A 9187-nucleotide genomic window follows, 5' to 3' on the forward strand; every position below is an offset into this window, starting at 1 on the left:
GGGAGACTGGACAGCAGCATTAACAACCTATTTAGTGAGCATAATAATTGTAACACATTGGCTGTGATTAGCTAAAGCAGCACAGTCCAGAGGATAAGATCTCCTTTCCTTGTCTGGGTGACTCCGCTACTCAAACTACTGAGTGGATAAACTTGCTGAGTAATCAGAGATGTCTCTTAGGCTTTCTTCTTCATCAGACAGGAGAAGTCCAGTATTAATTCTGTTCTCCCTGGCTCAACTTATTTACTGTTGAAAGCCTCATTTATGCCTTTGTTACCTCGAGACTTCACTATTCCAATGCACTCCTGGCTGACGTCCTACATTCCGCCCTCCATAAACTCATCCAATACTCTGATGTCTGTGTCTTTATGAATGCCAAGTCCCATTCACCCATCACCCCCTGTGGTCAATGACTTTCATTGGACCCTGATTAAGCAACACCTCGCTCGATTTGAATATTGCTGAAAGGAGAGGCGTTTTGCTAAGTGCCTTCTGTTCATTTCTCATCCATGGTGCTTTGTTTGTAGGAAGAAGAATGTCAACACACTTGCAGCAAGTGGTGCTGGAATTCCTTGGTAAACCTTCTGATACGATGTGAGGCCAGCATCTTTCCTTTCATGGCTGAGCACCTCTGCCGTGCTCAGGAGAGCCGGAGAGGATTTTGACCTTTGGTGAACTGCTTCCTGGGCTGTTCCTACTACCAGTCCCTGCTGTTGCTCACTTGCGGTGGTGGATCACCATGCGCGGTCTGTCTGCCACATTGCCTAATGAAGTGAAATGCTCATATCAGTGCTGGGTGATACAGTGTATTCTCACAGGGATTGTCTTCTTCTGAAGTGTCCTCTTTATGCTGAGAAGAACCTTGAAAAAAGACAAGACAGCCAATGATTAGGATGGCAGATTCAAGCTTGACATTAGCAGGTGAAAGTCATGAGGTAACAGCTTGAAATTGTGAAGATTGCTTCATAATTGGTGAAGCGAATGAAGTAATACAAAAAAACAAGCAGACACTCTGCAGGTCAGCTGTTAGCCTCTTCTTTCCTCATACTCATGTATTTACTGGACAACTAAGTTCCCGGGCTCCCAGCCGCACTTGAGAGAGGACTATTATATCAGGTATTCCTCTAAGGCTTGCTTCTCTTCCTGGCATTATATATGGCATGCCATACAGAAAGAGGGGTTGAGAGTGGATGACTGATGTAAGATAAGTGGAGATGTGTTGGGCTTCTGCATATACTGCAAGTGTTGAGAAGAAGTCAAATGGAATGAGGACAGGAAGGTGAATGTAAAGCCATATGTATGGTATCTGAAATGAGGACTGAGTTCTGTGAGTGGCTGGTCGTTGTGTAATTGCGAAGATGTCAGAAGAGAATGTTAGTTTCTTGTATGGAGAAAGCAAGGAAGAAGTGATAGTGTTTGGAATGAGAAAGCTAGGCGTTGCATTGTTATTTTCTAAAAAATGCAGATGGCTAAACTTCAGGAGCGTCTTTCAACTGAACATGAGGAGAAATATGAACATGAGAAGGTTCATTCAACTCATTCCAGAGATGAAGGCCTTATCCTGTGAAGCAAGGTTGAACATGTTAGGGTTTAGAAGAATGAAAAGTGATTTTACTGATACATGTAAAGTCCTGAGGGGAGTGACAGGGTGGATACTGGGAGGATGTTTCCAATCATGGGAGAGACTAGAACTAGAGGACACAGGTTTAGAATAAGAAATCTCTCTTAAGAATAAGATTTAGATTTATTGTCACGTGTACCGAGGTACAGTGAAAAGTATCATTCTGCGTACAGTCTAGGCAGATCATTCCATACATGAAAAACATAGGACATATGATAAATACACAATGCAAATACATAGAAATAGACAGTGGGTGAAGCTTACCGAGTTTAGTGCTACAACAGTAGAGCAGATGCGTAGACAGATCAGTGCAGTCCATAAGAGGGTCAATTAGGAATCTGGTAACAGCGGGAAAGAAGCTATTTTTGAATCTGTTAGTGTGTGTTCTCAGACTTTTGTATCTTCTGCCCATTGGAAGAGGTTGGAAGAGAGGATAACCCAGGTGGGAGGGGTGCTGCCCGCTTTCCCAAGGAAGTGGGAGGTATAGACAGAGTCAATGGATGGGAGGCAGGTTTGTGTGATGGACTGGGCTGTGTTCACGGCTCTCTGTAGTTTCTTATGGTCTTGGACCGAGCAGTTGCCATACCAGGCTCTGATATAGCCAGATAGGATGCTTTCTGTGGTATATTTGGAGGAATTGGTAAGAGTTAATGTGGATATACCGAATTTCCTTTGTTTCCTGAGGAAGTATAAGTGCTGTTGTGCTTTCTTGGTCGTAACATCGACATAAGTGGATCAGGATAGATTGTTGGTGATGTTTACATCTAGGAATATGAAGCTGTCAACCATCTCCACCTCGGCATCATTGATGCAGGCAGGGGCGTGGACAAAACTTCGCTTCGTAAAGTCAATGACCAGCTCCTTAGGTTTGCTGACATTGAGAGAGAGATTGTTGTCGTTGCCATGCCACTAAGTTCTCTATCTCCCTCCTGTAGTCTGACTCATCATTGTATGAGATCCGACCCAAGACGGTTGTGTCATCAGCAAACTGGTCGATGGAGTTGGAGAGGAATTTTGCCACACAGTCGTGTATGTATAAGGAGTACAGTAGGGGGCTAAGTAGACAGCCTTATGGGGCCATGGTATTGAGGACTATAATGGAGTAGGTGTCATTGTTTATACTTACTGATGTGGTCTATGGGTCAGGAAGCGCCAGGGACCCGGGTTCGATTCCCGGCTTGGGTCACTGTGTGGGTTTCCTTCGGGTGCTCCGGGTTTCTTCCCACTAAGTCCTGAAAGATGTGCTTTTTGGGTGAATTGGACATTCTGAATTCTCCTTCAGTGTACCCAAACTTGCGCTGGAGTGTGGCGACTGGGGGATTTTTGCAGTAACTACATTGCAGTGTTATCGTAAGCCAACTTGAGACACTAATAAAGATTAAGTCAAGGATCCAGTTGCAGAGGGAGAAGCCAAGTTCCATGTTTTGGAGTTTGGATAGAATCTTGAGTGGGGTTATGACAGAGCTGTAGTAAATGCATAGGAGGCTGATGTTTGAGTCGTTGTTGTCAAGATGCTCCAGGGATGAGTTTAGAGCCAGGGAGATAGCATCTGCTGTGGACCGGTTGTGGCGGTATGTGAATTGCAGTGGATCAAGGCAGTCTGGAAGTATGGAGTTGATGTGTCTCATGACCAACCTCTCAGAGCACTTCATAGTGATAGATAAGACTGAGAAGAGGAGTATTTTTTTCTGTCAGAGGGTCATTAGTCTGTGGAATTCTCTCCCCCAGAAAGCAGCGGAGTCTGGGTTATTAAATTCACTCACAGCATGTGTACGTAACTGTAAATATACTTTGTTCAAAAACCCAATAAAAAGACATTTGTAAAAAAAATGTTACTCAAGGCTGAGTTAGGCAGGCTTTTAATAGACAAGGGGGTCAAGGGTTACAGGGGGAAGACAGGAAAGCGGAGTTGAGACCTCAATCATATCAGCCGTGATCTTATTGTATGAGAAGAAGACACAAAGGGCGAGATGACTTCCTCCTCCTCCTATGTTCCTTTGTTCCTCGACCAATCATTAGGAAAGACATTTCAATTCATCCAAGTTTTTAAATAAATATGGGTTCCACTCATACAACTATCCTTCGAATTATGATGGAACAAATCATCTAAAGACTTGCCTTAAATGCATGTGGCATTTTTTGTAATTATTCTTTGGTGATTTTACATTGTGCAGGAACACTAATGCAAAATTGTGCTTGTCGCAATGTTAAGACATAATTATATTGACTTTCAGAAAACCTATTAATAAGTAACTAACTTTCTCAATTTCCAATGGCAAACATTTTTATGCGTCTCGTAAGTTATAAAATATCACAGGCCAATGTTATGGCCTTTGTCGAGCTAGGGTTTATGTGAGCTGCCACGTAGAATTGTATTATGAAGCATCAAGTTGAAACATGGAATGGTGACAACACAGAAGGAGGCCATTCTGGCCATTAGGCCCATGCCAGCATTCTGCAAGATCAGTTTAACTAGTCTCACTCCCCAGCCCTTTCCCTTTAGCCCTGCACTTTGTTAGTTTTTTCATGTGGGCTTCACTGGTTAGGCCAGCATTTGTTGCCCATCCTTAATTTCCCTTGAGAAGGTAGTGGTGAGCTGCCTTCTTGAACCGCTGCAGTCCATGAGGTGTAGCTACACCCACAGAGCTGTTAGGGAGGAATTTGGACCCAGCGACAGCGAAGGCAATATATTTCCAAGCCAGAATGGTGAGTGATTCGGAAGGTAACTTCCTGGTAGTGGTGGTGGTGTTCTCATGTATCTGCTGTCCTTGTCTTTTTAGATGATAGTGGTTGTGGGTTTGGGAAAGTGCTGCCTAAGGAACCTTGGTGAGTTCCTGCAGTGTGTCTTGTAGATTGTACACACTGCTGCTACTGTTCGTCGGTGGTGGAGAGAGTGAATGTTTGTGGAAGGGGTGCCAATCAAGTGGGCTGCTTTGTCCTCGATTGTGTTGAGCTTCTTGAGTGTTGTTGGAACTGCACTCATCCAGGCAAGTGGGGAGTATTCCGTCTTACTCCTGACTTGAGTCTTGTAGGAGGTGGACAGACGGAGTCAGGAGGTGAGTTATTTGATGCAGGATTCCTAGCTTCTGACCTACTCTTGTAGCCATCTATTTATGTGGCTAGTCCAGTTCAGCTTCTGGCCAATGGCAACTGCCAAGATGTTGATAGCGGGGGATTCAATGATGGTAATGCCATTGAATGCCAAGGTTTGATCATCTCTTATTGGAGCTAGTCAGTGCCTGGCACTTGTGTGGCACAAATATTACTTGCCACTTGTCAGCCCAAGCCTGGATATTGTCCAGGTCTTGCTGCATTTGCTTCAGTGTCTGAGGAGCGGCGAATAGTGCTGAACATTGCAAACATCCCCACATCTGACCTTATGTTGGAAGGAAGGTCATTGATGAAGCAGCTGAAGATGGTTAGGCATAGGACACTACGCAGAGGAACTCCTGCAGTGATATCCTGGGACTGACATTGAATGACATTCAACAACTACAACCATCTTCCTTTGTGCTAGGTATGACTCCAATCAGTGGAGAGTTTTCAACCCTGAGGTTAGGAGGGGCAGTGGTGTTGTGGTATTGTTACTGGACTAATAAACCAGAAACCCAGGGTCATGCTCTGGGGACCTGGGATCGAATCCCGCCACTACAGATGGTGAAATTTGAATTCAATAAAAATCGGGAATGAAAAGTCTAATGAGGACCATGAAACCATTGTCGATTGTCATAAAAACCGATCTGGTTCACTAATGTCCTTTAGACATGGAAATCTGCCGCCCTTACCCGGTCTGGCCTACATGTGACTCCAGACCCACAGCTATGTGGTTGATTCTTAACTCCGTCCTCAAGGGCAATTAGGGATGGGCAATAAATGCTGGCCCAGCCAGCGACGCATATGTCCCATGAACAAAAAAAATCCCATTGATTCCAGTTTTGCTCAGGCTCCTTGATGCCATACTTGATTAAATGCTGCCTGTACATCAAGGGCAGTCACCCTAATAATAATAATCTTTATTATTGTCACAAGTAGGCTTATATCAACACTGCAATGAAGTCACTGTAAAAATCTCACCTCTGGAGTTCAGCTCTTTCCATGTTTGAACCAAGCTGTAATGAGGTCAGGAGCTGAGTGAACCTGGCAGAACCCAAACTGAGTGTCAATGAGCAGGTTATATATAATAATAATCTTTATTGTCACAAGTAGGCTTACGTTAACACTGCAGTGAAGTTACTGTGAAAAGCCCCTAGTCACCACACTCCGGAGCCCGTTCGGGTACACAGAGGGCGAATTCAGAATGTCCAATTCACTAACAAACACTTCTTTGGGACTTGTGGGAGGAAATCGGAGCACCCGGAGGAAACTCACGCACAGGGTAGAACATGCAGACTCCGCACAGGCAGCGACCCAAGCCGGGAATCGAACCTGGGACCCTGGCGCTGTGAAGCAACAGTGCTGACCACTGTGCTACCGTGCTGCCTCTGAGTAAGTGCCACTGTTGATGACCCCTTCCATCACTTTACTGATGATTGAGGGTAGACTGATGGGGCAGTAATTGGCCACATTGGATGGGTCTTTCTTTTTGTGTACAGGACCGCCTGTGCAATTTTCCACATTGTCAGGTACATGCCCGTGCTGTAGCTGCACTGGAACAGCTTGGCTAGGGGTGCAGCAAGTTCTGGAGCCAAGTCTTCAGTACTAGTGCTGGAATGCTTCACGTGCTCTTCAAATTTCCTTTTGAAGTAACCTTTTGTTTTGATAAGGCACATTTACTGCCTGATGATTCCCTGAATTAAGAACAGTCGGTGGTCTTCACCAACACTTCACCAACACTTTAATAAAGGAATGATCCCTTTATTTGTACCTCCTTGAGAAAAGAACGTAACCATTCCTCTGCAGGAATTCAGTGGAATAAGGAGATCAACACATTAACAATTCCATGCTGCATCAGTTGATAATGTACCAACAACAACTTGAATATTTATGTATTTTATATATATAGTGCCTTCAACATCATAAAATGTCCCAAGGTGCTTCAGAGGAACATTATCAAACACATTTTGACATCAAACCACACAACTGCATAGTTCACACCTATATGAGAGGCCCCCACCTCAGATCATTCTGAACTTTGTAAATTGAAAGAGATTTTACTTACTCAACATTTAAGTTGCAGGTGATCAGCAGAATGAGAAAACTAAATTTGAAGGAAGCTTCCGTGATGGCCTTATCTTATGAGTCTCCTGTACCTGCCTCTGTTCCAAAGGAAGGACAAGGTTCTGACTCATCTCTTGCTCACCTGGCTAATGATCCCTGTCTGTAACATTTCCATAGATACCGAGGATAGAGAGTGAGGCCCATTGCCCTGTGCTCTGTTGTAGAGCACTCTGCTGACATTTTAAAGATGCACTTCTGCACTATCACAGGTTGAGGGCAGCATTGTGCTGCCAATCAGCCAGGGTCTCCAGAATACTGGATTGGATTTGTTTATTGTCACATGTACCGAGGTACAGTGAAAAGTATTTTTCTGCGAGCAGCTCAACAGATCATTAAATACATGGGAAAAAAAGGGAATGAAAGAAAATACATAATAGGGCAACACAACATATACAATGTAACTACATAAGCACTGATGTGGAGATGCCGGCGTTGGACTGGGGTGAGCACAGTAAGAAGTCTTACAACACCAGGTTAAAGTCCAACAGGTTTGTTTCGATGTCACTAGCTTTCGGAGCGCTGCTCCTTCCTCAGGTGAATGAAGAGGTATGTTCCAGAAACACATATATAGACAAATTCAAAGATGCCAAACAATGCTTGGAATGCGAGCATTAGCAGGTGATTAAATCTTTACAGATCCAGAGATGGGGTGACCCCAGGGTAAAGAGGTGTGAATTGCATCAAGCCAGGACAGTTGGTAGGATTTCGCAGGCCAGATGGTGGGGGATGAATGTAATGCGACATGAATCCCAGGTCCCGGTTGAGGCCGCACTCATGTGTGCGGAACTTGGCTATATGTTTCTGCTCGGCGATTCTGCGTTGTCGCGCGTCCTGAAGGCCAAACTACCCAGTCTTCAGAACAGTGACCACGACACCACACAACCCTGCCATGGCAATCTCTGCAAGACGTGCCAGATCATCGACATGGATACCACTATTACACGTGAGAACACCACCCACCAGGTACGCGGTACATACTCGTGCGACTCGGCCAACGTTGTCTACCTCATACGCTGCAGGAAAGGATGTCCCGAAGCGTGGTACATTGGCGAGACCATGCAGACGCTGCGACAACGAATGAACGGACATCGCGCAACAATCACCAGGCAGGAATGTTCCCTTCCAGTCGGGGAACACTTCAGCAGTCAAGGGCATTCAGCCTCTGATCTCTGGGTAAGCGTTCTCCAAGGCGGCCTTCAGGACGCGCGACAACGCAGAATCGCCGAGCAGAAACTTATAGCCAAGTTCCGCACACATGAGTGCGGCCTCAACCGGGACCTGGGATTCATGTCGCATTACATTCATCCCCCACCATCTGGCCTGCGAAATCCTACCAACTGTCCTGGCTTGATGCAATTCACACCTCTTTAACCTGGGGTCACCCCATCTCTGGATCTGTAAAGATTTAATCACCTGCTAATGGTCGCATTCCAAGCATTGTTTGGCATCTTTGAATTTGTCTATATATGTGTTTCTGGAACATACCTCTTCATTCACCTGAGGAAGGAGCAGCGCTCCGAAAGCTAGTGACATCGAAACAAACCTGTTGGACTTTAACCTGGTGTTGTAAGACTTCTTACTGTACATAAGCACTGGCATCGGATGAAGCATACAGGGTGTAGTGTTAATGAGATCAGTCCATAAGAGGGTCATTTAGGAGTCTGGTGACAGTGGGAATGAAGCTGTTTTTGAGTCTGTTCGTACGTGTTCTCAGACTACTGTATCTCCTGCCCGATGGAAAAAGTTGGAAGAGTGAGTAAGACGGGTGGGAGGGATCTTTGATTCTGCTGCCCGCTTTCCCCAAGCAGCGCGTGGTGTAGATGGAGTCAATGGATGGGAGGCAGGTTCGTGTGATGGACTGGGCGGTGTTCACGACTCTCTGAAGCGTCTTGCAGTCCTGGGCCGAGCAGTTGCCATCCCAGGCTGTGATGCAGCCAGATAGGATGCTTTCTATGGTGCATCTGTAAAAGTTGGTAAGGGTTAATGTGGACATGCCGAATTTCCTTAGTTTCCTGAGTAAGTATAGGTGCTGTTGTGCTTTCTTGGTGGTAGCGTCGACGTGGGTGGACCAGGACAGATTTTTGGAGATGTGCACCCCTAGGAATTTGAAACTGCTAACCATCTCCACCTCGGCCCCGTTGATGCTGACAGGGGTGTATACAGTACTTTGCTTCCTGAAGTCAATTACCAGCTCTTTAGCTTTGCTGGCATTGAGGGAGAGATTGTTGTCGCTACACCAGTCCACTAGGTTCTTTATCTCCCGCCTGTATTCTGACTCGTACTGACATGCGATATGTCTATGATTGCCCTGCTGGACTGCCTACCAGTAAATTATTCCAGGGGACAGTT

At 45.4% G+C, this 9187-nt stretch overlaps 1 long non-coding RNA gene across 1 annotated transcript; it reads right to left on the reverse strand.

The window, feature by feature from the left end:
- Positions 1 to 824: 824 nt before the first annotated feature.
- Positions 825 to 6839, reverse strand: LOC140427290 (uncharacterized). Its single transcript, XR_011948442.1, has 3 exons — positions 6780 to 6839; positions 5696 to 5758; positions 825 to 861 (listed from the first exon to the last, which is right to left on the reverse strand). It is a non-coding gene; the product is annotated as an uncharacterized lncRNA (long non-coding RNA).
- Between the last annotated feature and the right edge of the window lie 2348 nt (positions 6840 to 9187).

This window comes from Scyliorhinus torazame, chromosome 7 (assembly GCF_047496885.1).
Source record: "Scyliorhinus torazame isolate Kashiwa2021f chromosome 7, sScyTor2.1, whole genome shotgun sequence".
NCBI classification, from domain to species: domain Eukaryota; kingdom Metazoa; phylum Chordata; class Chondrichthyes; order Carcharhiniformes; family Scyliorhinidae; genus Scyliorhinus; species Scyliorhinus torazame.